This window comes from Microtus oregoni, unplaced genomic scaffold (genome assembly GCF_018167655.1).
Source record: "Microtus oregoni isolate MIOR12 unplaced genomic scaffold, Mior012 000052F_002, whole genome shotgun sequence".
In the NCBI taxonomy this organism is placed as follows: domain Eukaryota; kingdom Metazoa; phylum Chordata; class Mammalia; order Rodentia; family Cricetidae; genus Microtus; species Microtus oregoni.
The window spans coordinates 570538-583618 of record NW_024543814.1 but is presented as its reverse complement, the minus strand read 5'-3'; the positions used below and the strand labels follow the sequence as shown (position 1 = coordinate 583618).

Sequence of the window (13081 nt, the reverse complement as noted above, 5' to 3'; positions counted from 1 at the left end):
CAATCTTAGTGTTGCTGCTTATGTCACACGCAGTGATTAATTCTTGAACAGTTAAGCTGCTCCTGCCTAGAACTGCAGTTTTAGAGATGAGGAAGCTGAATCTCAGATAAGACATATGGCTTGACTAGGATCATAACAGCTGGGAAATGGCAGGGTGTTGATAGAGGTTTCTGTCCCGCCCAGTCTCGCAGTCCTTTAATCCCAAAGAAACACACAGAGGTCTACATTAATTATAAACTGGTTGGCCTATTAGCTCAGGCTTCTTATTAACTCTTACATCTTAAATTAACCCATACTCTTGTTTGTGTTAGCCATGTGGCTTGGTACCTTTTATAAGTGAGGCATTCTTATCTTGCATTCTCTGCCTCTGGGTGATGACTGTAGACTGACCTTTCCTCTTCCCAGAATTCTCCTGTTCTTGTTGCCCCGCCTAGACTTCCTGCCTGGCTACTGGCCAAACAGTGTTTTGTTAAACCAATACAATTGGCAAATCTTTACAGGGTACAAGACCATTTTCCCACAGCAGCAGAGGTCATACCTTAACTCAGGCCTTTTATCTTTTTTATTATTTTTTAACCTGACAAAATAAAATATAATATAATAAAATAAAAACCATCACATTGAGGCTGGACAAAGCAACTCAACAAAAGGAAAAGAGTCCCAAGGCATAAGAATCAAAGATCCACTCATTAACATACTCATATATATATATGCAGAGCACCTGGTGCAGCCCCAATGCAGGCCTTTTGCTTGCTGCTTCAGTCTCTGACTTCATATAAATCTTGCTTAGCTGATTCAGAGGACTCTGTTCTGCTGGTATCCTCCATTCCCTCTGACGTTTAAATTCTTTCTACCTCCTTCTGTATGGGGGTTCCCTGAGCTCTGAGGGGGAGAGATTTGAAAGAAGCATCCTGTTTAGAGCTGTGTGTTCCAAAGACTCTCTGAGTAATGCCTGCCCTTTATGAGTAATGCCTGCCTGTGGTTCTCTGTATTTGTTCTCAAATGCCACAGAAGGAAGCTTCTCTGATGATGACTGAGCAAGGCATTGATCTATGAATATAATAGAATAGCATTAGGAGTCATTTTATTGATACTTTTTAGACCAGTAGTATATGGTTTTATTCTAGGTCTCTGGGCTGTGTAATCTATGGTGTGTAGTCATCCAGGCAGTGTTAGGTATGGGTTCCATCTCGTGCAGTTGGGCCCTTAAGTCATATCAGGCAATGGTTGACTACTTCCATAAGTTCTGTGCCACCATTGTCCTCACATATCTTGCAGGCAGGACAGATTGTAGGCCAAAGATTTTGTGACTGGGTTGGTGCTTATGTTTCTCTTTTGGTAGCCTGTAGTGTACTGAGATCCCATGCTTTTTCAAATGTGTCTATGGTATGGCTCTCAAACTATTTTTCTTTTCTTTTCTTTCTTTTTTAAACAAGAGAGGATCTCATGTAGCCCCAGTTAGTCTTCTTGCTTCTACCCCTAAGTACTGGCATTACAGGTACACACCACCACATGTGGCAGATTTTAATATTTTTTCTGTTAAAACTTCGAACAATGTTTAGGGATAAAGTTGAAATACGAGGGAGAGTATAGACCAACCCTTAGTTTCTGGCTTGGCTGTCCAGTTGCTAGTACTCTTGTTTCTTTTTGGTATGAAGTGTAGTCTATAGAAACTCTCAGTCATTAATACACTACTCTGGGGACTTTTGCTACATCTGACAACACTTATATTATTTGCCTAGTTTTTACTTTTTTGTTTTGTTTGTGAGAACTGGAAGTCACTATGTAGCCCAGGCTAGCCTTGAGCTCATGGGGAGTCTCTAGTATCAGTCTCTTGAGTGCTAGGATTGCACGTGTGTGCCACATGTCTGACTTTTGTCTGCTTTTTAAAAATTCACTTTTAAATTCAGATTTATTTAGAAAGTAAATTACAACTCCTTGTAATTTTCAGATTTAATGTACCCACCAACACACACACACACACACACACACACACACACACACACACACACACACACAAGCAGGCACGAATGCATGGACATGCACACTCACACACACACTGGGTGACTGACTTTTCTTGAGATGGGGTCTCATGTCACTCTCTGGGCTGTCACAAATTCACTGTGACTCTATGATGACAATGAATTCTTTATCCTCTTGCCTTCACCTCCTAACTGCTAGTTTGCCCTGTCACTCCCAGATTTTAAGTTATTTTATGTGTCTCTGTGTGTGTTTGCTTGTTTCCCTTTATATTTTGAGTTTTAATGAAATATATGTATGTAAATATGACTTACATAATCATAAACACTTTAGTATACCTAATTTTTCTTTAAATAATAATTTTTTAATTTTAATTTTTTTAAGATTTATTTATTTATTATGTATACAGTATTCTGCTTGCAAGCATGCCTGCAGGCCAGAAGAGGACACCAGATCTCATTACAGACTGTTGTGAGCCAACATGTGGTTGCTAGGAATTGAACTCAGGACCTATGGAAGACAGTCAGTGCTCTTAACCTCTGAGCCCTAGCCCCAAATTTTAATTTTTTAATTAAAATATTTTCCATGCAATGTATTTTGATTATACTTTTCCTTCTCATCATTCATTCGAGATCCTTCCCATCTCCCGTGCCCATCCTACTTTATGTTCTTCCCCCACCAAATGCTGGTTTTAAAAGGATACTTAAAATTTAAGGGTAAGAATTATGAGACAAAAGAATTACAGAACTATTGAGACTCTTAAAATCAAAGTGACAAAACAGTTGTTTGAGAGGGATGTTCATGCTTTTAAATTTACAAACACATTACATTGTCATGCAACTATTCTGCCATGATTTGATTTTAATCAAAACCTATGATACTTGATCAAAGCCAAACACAATTTAAGGAAGTACTTGAGTTTAACAATTTAAAAATGAGATTCTTTTTCATTTTAAAAGGTATATTAAAAATAGCAGAGCAGAGTAGCAAGCTAGAAAGGGACCTAAGTACTCATGGGAATGTATATTTATTATAAAGGCAATATATCACATCAACAAAAAAAAGTTTGATAAGTGGCATTTGTCCAAAGAAAGTCTTGGAAAAATTTTGTAAGGTATCTCCATCAAAACCTTGTCCTCACCAGGTGTGGTGGCACACGCCTTTAATCCCATTACTTGGGGGGCTGAGGCAGGTGGATCTTTGTGAGTTAGTGGCCAGATTGGTCTACAAAGAGAGTTCCAGGACAGCCAGAGCTGTTACACAAAGAAATCCTGTCTCGAAAAACCAAACCAAACCAAACCAAACAAAAACAAAATCAAAAAACCACTCCCCCCAAAATCATTGTACTCAAATGGAGTTTAAGCAAATGGACCTGAATTTGTTTGTTTGTTTGAAACAGGGTCTCATGCATCCCAGACTGTCCTTCAACTCACTGAGTAGTCAACCAGGACTTCAAACTTATCTTCCTGCCTCTCTCCAAAAGATTACAGATGTGTATCGCCATATCAGGTTTATATAGTGCTTGGGCTCAAACCAGGTGCTTTGTCCATACTAGCCAAGTGTTCTACAACTGAACTGTATCCATAACTGAAGGATAATAATTTTCAAACCCCCAGTCATGACCTATTGTTTTTTACACAAACTATTATGGAATATGAACACTCTCCACCCTATCCCCCATACACAAAACAGACAAAAATGTAATATAATTTTAAAAATCATAATGGTTTAATTTTAGAAAACAGAGACTTAATATTGCCTACTATCATTCTTCAGCATGTAAGCTTCAAAGTAATATATCTTTGGATTATACTGTGTTATAATGTTTGATTAACAACTGTACTGTTTGAGGGTCTGAGACGTGACTCAGTAAAGTACGCGCCTATCATGTGCAAAGCCCTGCCTTTGATGTCTACACTGCACAAACTAGGAATTGGGACATATACCTGTAATTCTAGCAACTGAGGGTCCAGCCTGGGCTACATGAGATCCTGTATTGAAAAAAAGTGTGTGGTTTGAGTTGCTGACTTGAGTTTCATAAAAAAAGAAAACCTATTAAAAGGATTGTGGCTTGGAATTAGTATGGAATTACCAACAATTTCTGAAACAGCCTTAAACATATGCATGATATTTTGTACTATACATTTATATGATGTGACATTCTTAGTATTGATTATAAAAATCAAAATATTGATGAATGCTGAAAACACTGAAGATATTATTTTCTACAATGTCGATACTGAGCCAGGATTTTAATTCACTCTAGAAAAATAATTAAGTACATCTATCCCATTAGTATTAAAAATTTCTTTCCTCTTTAATGCATGCTAAAATTATATGGTACCAAAGGATTATTTTCTTAATGATTTATCAGTAAATGTTTAATCTGCATATCTATTTTATATGCCTAATATACTCAAGGTCACGTAAAATTTTCTTGGATGAGAAAACACGGGTCAAATGGGTGGAGAAAGTGGGGCAAGGGAAATGGCTCAGCAGGTAAAAGCAATTATTGTATAAGCCTGATGATCTAAGTTGGTAACTCTCAAACCCATGTAGAAGCTGAACAAAGTGGCACATGTCTGTAATCCTTGCACTTGTATAGTAAGATGGGAGGCAGAGACAGGGAATTTCCCAGAGGTTCCTGCATATCTAGATCACAAACTATACCATCACTATACACAGTGTAGCAATAAGAAAGACTCTTCTTCGAAACAAGGTGGAAAACGAAGGAAGAATTAAAAGGAGAAAGAGAAGGAGGAAGGAAGGAAACAAGAAAGAAAGAAGAGAAAAGTTAAAAATCAAAACAACACAGGTCAAAGACTAGAAGCAGTTTCCAAAAACTGGCGTGTGTATGCTCTCGTGCTTACACACTCAGACGTACCATATACAGCTGCAAAAATAAATACAGTTTTAAAAGGGTGGATAAAGTTTAATAAGCCCTGTCCTTATCATGTCTGGTGCTTGTAGTTCCAACACACTGGAAAATAAGGCAGGGGAATTACTATGAGTTTGAGGCTAGCCTTGGTTACTGGCTTTGTTAAGGTTCCTATTGCTGTGATGAAACACACCCTGACCAAAAGCAAGTTGAGGAGGAAAGGGGAGAAAAGGAGAGGAAAGGGTTTATTTGATTCACACTTCCTATTACTGTTCATCGCTGAAGGAAGTCAGCACAGGAACTCAAACAGGGCGGGAACATGGAGGCAGGAGCTGATGCTGAGGCCGTGGAGGAGTGCTGTTTACTAGCTTGCTTCCAAGGCTTGCTCAGCTCGCTGTTTTTTGTTTATTTGTTTGGTTTGGTTTGGTTTGGTTTTTGGTTTTCCAGGATAGTTTCTTTGTGTAGCTATTGCTGTCCTGGAATTCGCTTTGTAGACCAGCCTGGCCTCAAACTCACAAAGATCGGTCTGCCTGTCTGCCCCTGCCTCCCAAGTGCTGGGATTAAAAGCACGCAGCATCTGGCTTGAGCCTGCTTTCTTATAGACACTAAGACTATCATCCACAGTGTGCTGAGCTCTGCCTTATCAGTACTAGTTAAGAACATGTCCTATTGCTGGATCTTATGGAGGTATTTTCTCAATTGAGGTTCCTTCCTTTCAGATGACTCTGGCTTATGTCAAGTTGACATAAAAGTAGCCAGGAGAGCTTTATAGTGAGTTTCAGGCTGGCCTGGGCTATATGCGGAGTGAGATCTGTGAGATCTTGTCTTAAAAACACAATAAGCAGCCCTGTCCTAACCTACTAATATTATATCACTAATAGCCTGCCATTGTTACCTCATTTTTACTTGCATGTATCTGTAGAGACCCTATGTCCAAACAAAAGTCAGATTCATGGGTATTAGGAGTTTGAACTTGAGCATATCCTCTTAGGAGGCATATATTCTTAGGAGACATATCCAACCCTGAATAACTTATTGCAAAACTACCTACTAACCAGGCAGTGGTGGTACACGCCTTTAATCTCAGCACTTGGGAGGCAGAGGCAGGTGGATCTCTGTGAGTTCGAGACAAGCCTGGTCTACAAGAGCTAGTTCCAGGACAGGCTCCAAAACCACAGAGAAACCCTGTCTCGAAAAAGCAAAAAAACAAAACCAAAACCAAAACCAAAACAAAAAAAACTACCTGCTAATCCCCATGAGAAAAACCTTTATTCACTCTTCCTAAAGCGTTATTACCATAAACCTTTTAGTTAGTACAGTGAAATATTGCCCATTTTCTTCTAAAATCTGTGAAAAAAATGTTTATTTGTTCTTCCTAAAGCATTCTTACCACATTTACATATTACATATTTACATATTACAGTGAAATATTACCTATTTTCTTCGTCTCTCTCTCTGCCCCCCCCCTCTGTGAATGTATTGTATAGCCATCAGAGACTGATATCAGATGGATATGTTTTCCTCATTTGCTCTCCACCTAAAGTTTGAGACAGGATTCATCACTGAATCTGCCCCTTGCTGATTAGTTATACTAACTGGTCCGTATGTCCCGGAGACCAGCTTCGACAAGGATGCCGCAACTTACCAGGGTAGGGGCATGGGGATTAGAAAAATAAGTAAGGAGAGCAAAGACATGAGTGAAAATAATAAAAAGAAACATAGGATAGTATTGGGAGGGAGTCCCAGTGAATACTGAAAATCGCCTCTGTTTAATTTCCATTTGCTTAAATACCCCGACCCCAAAAGATAGGGGTAAGATTAAAAACTGCATTCACATGATATGAGGAATGAAGAGATCAGGTGAGGGATTGCAGGCTACATTCTTTTTTTTTTATTGAGAAAAGGAGAAAAAAAAAACAACAACAAGTTTCCACCTCCTCCCAACCTCCCTTTTCCCTTCCCCTCCTCCCACCCTTCTCCCCCTCCTCCCACCCTTCTCCCCCTCCCCCCACTCCTTTCCCCCTCCCTCTCCAGTCCAAAGAGCAGTCAGGGTTCCCTGTCCTGTGGTAAGTCCTAGGTCCTCCCCCCTCCGTCCATATCTAGGAAGGTGAACATCCAAACTGGCTAGGCTCCCACAAAGCCAGCACATTAAGTAGGATCAAAACCCCGTGCCATTGTCCTTGGCGTCTCATCAGCCCTCATTGTTCGCCATGTTCAGAGAGTCCAGTTTTATCCCATGCTTTTTCAGCTGGCCTTGGTGAGTTCCCAGTAGATCAGCTCCACTGTCTCATTGGGTGGGTGCACCCCTCGTGGTCCCGACTTCTTTGCTCATGTTCTCCCTCCTTCTGCTCCTCATTGGGACCTTGGGAGCTCAGTCCAGTGCTCCAGTGTGGGTCTTTGTCTCTATCTCTATCCATCACCAGATGAAGGTTCTATGATGATATGCAAGATATTCGTCAGTATTGCTCTAGGATAGGGTCATTTCAGGTTCCCTATCTCAGCTGCCCAAGGAACTAACTGGGGACCTCAGCTTGGGCACCTGGGAGCCCCTCTAGGGTCAAGTCTCTTGTCCACCCTAAAGTGGCTCCCTTAACTAAGAATTGTGGTTCCGTGCTCCCCTGTCCAACCTTCCTTTATCTCAATCATCCTGTTTCCCCAAGTCCCCTGCTCCTTCCCTTCTACCTTTTCTCTCCCCATCTCCCCTTACCCCAATCCCACCCCACCCCCAAGATCCCAATTTTCTCCCTGGCAATTTTGTCTACTTCCCTTAGCCAAGAGGATATCTATATGTTTTTCCTTGGGTTCACCTTACTTAGCTTCTTTAGGTTCACCAATTGTAGACTCCGTGACCCTTATTTATGGCTAGAAACCAATTATGAGTGAGTACATCCCATGTTCATCTTTTTGGGTCTGGGATATCTCACTCAGGATAGTGTTTTCTATTTCCATCCATTTCAGGCTACATTCTTAGTTAAACATTCTGTTGCCAGAACAAGACAAGTAATGCTCACACCCTAGACCAAAATATTCTGTAGGCAAACCTCTCCCTGAGTAGAATCCATAGTTACCTCCCTAAAGGAGTAGGAACCTAATTTAATCCTTAGACTTTTATTTGAGGGAGAAACAGACCTACTTCTTAATACCTGAAATATCAGGGCTGGATATTAGCCACGTTTGTTGACAATAGCTTTGAGAAAGTAGAACTCTCTAATCTAAATCAAGAGGGAATGGAGCCTTGATCTTTGTTTGAGGTAGAAACAGATCTACTTCTTAATACCTGAAATACCAGTTCTGGATATTAGCCATACCTGTTATTTGAACTGCTGATAATAACCTTGAAGGAACAGAAGTAAGTTCCAACATTCTGACCTTTAGTCAAAATCAACAGGCGTAAAGCTTGTATGAGCTTACAGATGTGGAAGTGGCAAGCACGGGGCCTGCACAGGTCTGCAGTGGATGGGCACAGTTCTGGGCAGGTCCTGACCCTTATAAAGGGTTAATGAAAATATATTTGCATTTGTTTTTCTTGAGAGGACAGCTTTAGTATCAGTAGAGTCTATTAGGTGAGTGGCAGAATCTGCTAATGATTAGAACTCTCTTAAAAGTTGAATAAGAAAGCTCAAGAATTATTGAGAATTCTATCCCTGGACATATGTAGGAAGAGCCTGGAGGCCCACTTTTAAATACATTGAACAATTAGAGATCTAACATTGTACCTTGAGCCCTAGTAAATGCCCAAAGAGATTTTCATTGATCTCCATTTGATATACCCAGAAGTTGGGTGGGTGGATTTTAGGAACCTCTAGTCATTTTCCATAATGGCTATACTAATTTAGCTACCATTAGTAGTATCAACTTTCATTACTTTAGCTTGGTGCTTTATACATAGTAGGCTCTCATATATCTGGGTGCTTACAAATATGATTTATTCTTCATGTACTTAATATCTTAGCCCTACAGTTAAATTTACAAGCTATTGAAAATAGGTGAGTCAAAAGAAGGACAAAGCCATTCTCTGGTAGAATTTATTTTGTTTCTCTTCAGGTGATAGGAATGTTCTTTTTTTAAAAAAGATTTTATTTATTCACTATGTATACAGTATTCTACCTGCATGTCGGCCTGCATGTCTGCCTGCAGGCCAGAAGAGGGCACAAGATCTCATTACAGATCATTGTGAACCACCACATGACTGCTGGGAATTGAACCCATGGTCTTGCACTTGCTAGCGCTCTACCACTGAGCTAAATCTCCAACCCCTGAAAGTAGCTTTTTTTGGGGGGGGTGTTTGAGTCAGGGTTTCTCTATGTAGCTTTGGAGCCTGTCCTGGAACTTGCTTTATAGACCATGCTGGCCTGAAACTCACAGAGATACCACCTGCCTCTGCCTCCCGAGTGCTGATATTAAAGGTGTATGCCACCATGCCCAGCAGGAGTGTTCTTTTTTTACATTATTATTATTAAAATTTTCCACCTCCTTCCCACCTCCCATTTCCCTCCCCCATACCCCCACTTTCCCTCCCCCTCCCTCACCAGTCCAAAGAGCAGTCAGGGTTCCCTGCCCTGTGGGAAGTCCAAGGTCCTCCCCGCTCCATCCAGGTCTAGGAAGATGAGCATCCAAACAAACTAGGCTCCCACAAAGCCAGTACATGCAGTAGGATCAAAACCCAGTGCTATTGTCCTTGGCTTTTCATCAGTCCTCATTGTCCACCATATTCAGAGAGTCCAGTTTTATCCCATGCTTTTTCAGTCCCAGTCCAGCTGGCCTTGGTGAGATCGCATTAGATCAGCCCCAGCGTCTCAGTGGGTGGGTGCTGACTTCCTTGCTCATGTTCTCCCTCCTTCTGCTCCTCATTTGGACCTTGGGAGCTCAGTCCAGTTCTCCAATGTGGGTTTCTGTCTCTATCTCCATCCATCGCCAGATGAAGGTTCCCTCTGGATGGAACTCCTCAGCCAGGAATATTCTTAAGTATAGTTTTAGGTAGTATATAGAGTCCCATTTGTTGGGTACATTTAGGGACAAATGTATTTTAAATCATGAAGAACTATAGGTGAGTATCATATTCATTAGTGTAACTCCAATATTCCAAGTCAAGAGGGGGAGGCCAGTGGATAGTGAGTTTAAAAAGTGTTCTAAATAAGGAATGTAATGGAAAGTTTCCCCCTTTCTTCCTTATTAGCTATAAACATACAGATGAAAATCACCTAACTTGCAATGAACCCCCTTTAGAAATTACTGAAGAAGATACAAATAATTTTATCATGGTCTACACATATTTTGTGAAATTTGAGGCAAGTATTCCATGCTCTCATCTTGCTTTTTATAGACTAGACACATAAATAGTATGTATTTATCTTAAAGCTGAAGCGTTCATCACTCCAAAGTCGTAGGAATGAGATTAGAGCATGCATAAGGCCATGGTTCTTACTTGAATTAGTCAGGCTGTCTGTCTCTCTCACTCCCCGCCTCTGTCCTCCCCTTCTACCTCTCTTCTTCCTCCTCCTCTTCCTGCTTTCCCCTTTTCCCTCCAGTGTCTGCCGTATCCCATCTTTCCTTGAATTTCAGATCCTCTTGCCCTTACCTCTTAAGTGCTCTGATTATAGCTGCGCACCACCATGTCTTGTTCACATCTCATGTCATTTAATTCTTCTTTTCAGAATAGGTAAAAGAGCAGATAATTTTATGGCGTTGGTATGTTTATATACATATATGTACACACACACATATGAAGCTTCCTAATGAATATTCCCTCTGATGTTCCCATTTTTTGTAAACTGCTTGCTTTTATATTATTTTCCTTATTTTTGTTTAATATTTTGGGGTACAGAAATATAGTTTTATCCCTATATGAAGTTTATCAAACCTACTTTGAAGTTACTACTTTAGGATTATTTCTGTGAGCATGAGTCAAACTTGAGGTGTCGCATGTGACTAGTGGCTGTTCCCTTGGTGGAGGTGCGGACCTCCACATGGGCCCTGTCTCTTTGGCTTCCACGTATTTTTTCCTGCTTCTCCTAGTATAGGAAATTTCATCACACCCTGTGACATGGATTGACTCTAGACTCTGTAACTGGGTGAACTACAGTGCGGCATCCTGCTTTGAACCATGGAAGTCTTACATATGCCTCTGGTGTACAGACATTCAGGAGATGGGATGGGGGCACAGGTAGAATCTTGACATGAGGATGGCACAGGGGCATAAATGGAAAACCAAATTCTGTACACACATTGAACCACTTAATGGAGGTCAGTGCCATGTAGAAACTACATGCTCCTAACCACCTGAGTTACAACCTCTGCACCTGGGACTGTTTCCCCTGCCACCCTAAGGTAGCCAGCCACCTACAAACTGCTGTCTAGACTTACGGGTTTATGAACTGTGAGTGACATTGTGAGTTTGAGCCCCCGATCAGGCAAATATTGGCCACAGAGAAGTTCAGATGTGGCATGATAATCTTTAGTTTTTCGAGTTTTGTTTGCCCGTGTTTTGGAAAAGTAGTGAGAGAGAATTTCGCTTTGTAGGATAGGCTGACCTGGAACTCATTCTGCAGCACAGTCTGGCCTCAGACTTATGTTGATTCCTGCTTTAACCTCCTAGGTGTTTGAGTTACCACTATGAGCCATCATGCCTAGGTCTTATTTTGCCTTTTATTTAAGAATCTTTGTGAATGTATTTTAATGTCTTCAGAGAATGATACATGTTCTCAAGTAATACAGAACCAGTTTATAATACATTTATTCAAAAGGGAAGGTCGAGTCAAATATATTAGCATTTGAGTGAATACTGCTTTGCTTTTATCACAAATATTTTAATTCTGATTATGAACTCATTGCCTTCATTTTTACTCTTATGACTTAGAAATATTGAGTTTATTATGAACTATTGAACACTGGTCTAAAATCCATGTATTCCTAATGCATAATAAATCGTTTTATAGCATTGAAAAGCCTGAGGCAGAACAATAATGAGCAGGAAGCTAGCCTGAGCTACATAGTGAGAGCCTATTTAAAAACAAAAGCAAATATTATACTTCATGTACTCTCATTTAACCCACTAGGTCCATTTAGTGTGGGAAAGTAAGTTAAGTTTGGATAGTGGAGGACGAATTTGTTCAAAATATGTCGTATGCATGCAGTGACTTCCCAAACAACTAAAAACCCAACCAAGCAAAAATAACCCTTACTGTTTTTCTTTTCTTTTTTTTTTCTTTTTTTTTTTTTTTTTTTTTTTTGAGACAGGGTTTCTCTGTGTAACAGTTCTCGCTGACCTGGAACTCGCTCTGTAGACCAGGCTGGCCGTAAACTCACTGACATCCGCCTGCCTTTGCCTCCCAAGTGCTGGGATTAAAGGCATGTGCCACCACTGCCTGGCCCTGCTTTCTTTTTAAAATTTTTCGTGGAAATATGTTCTTCTCTCACCCAATATATCCTGGCCACAGTTTCCTTTCATTTTACTCCTTCCAGGCCCCCTCTGCCAGATCCGCTCCCCCTTTGTTTCTTCTTCAGAAAGGAGCAGGCCTGCCTCCCAGAGAAAACAGCCAGATAGGACACAACAAGATCCAATAAGACAAGGCAAAGCTGTCATACTGAGGCCGGACCTAATAGCAGGAAAAGAGTCCTAAGAGGAGACAAAAGAGTCAGAGACAACCCTACTCCCACTGTTAGGACAGGAAACGCCAAGCTAATAGCTATAACATATATGCAGAAGGCATATATGTGTGTGTGTGTGTGTGCTATATGTGTGTGTGTGTGTGTGTGTGTGTGTGTGTGTGTGTGTGTGTGTGCAGACCTATACAGGCCTCTCGCTGTTTTTTTCCACCTCCATGAGCCAATGTTTTCATACTCCCAAACAAAGATCTTTATGCTTCATGGTAATGATAAACATTTCTGGTGTGGATTCTAGTTAAATAAGCTCTGCTTGTGAGCTAGCCTGAGACCGCCTACATTTATGCACTGCATGCTTTGTTTGCTTGTGGAGTGTGGAATGTGGAACTCGGGGCACAATTTGTAACACCGAGCTATACTTTTAGCCTCATGGCATTGCTTCATCGGAAAGAGCAGTTTGGATTTTCAGATAGCATGCTTATGCGAATTATGAATTGCAAGTTTTGGGGTCTGGCTTGCCCAACTAATGTTGGACTCTGAGGACATTCATTTTCTCCTTGCTTGGGACACCAGTTTCCTTCTAATAAAATGAGGGAGACACACTGGACCAGGGAGTTTCAA

The 13081-nt window shown here is 40.7% G+C and overlaps 1 pseudogene; it reads left to right on the top strand.

Annotated features, from left to right (window-relative positions):
- LOC121437372 overlaps positions 1 to 13081 on the top strand; it is a 75342-nt pseudogene that overhangs the window by 14481 nt on the left and 47780 nt on the right.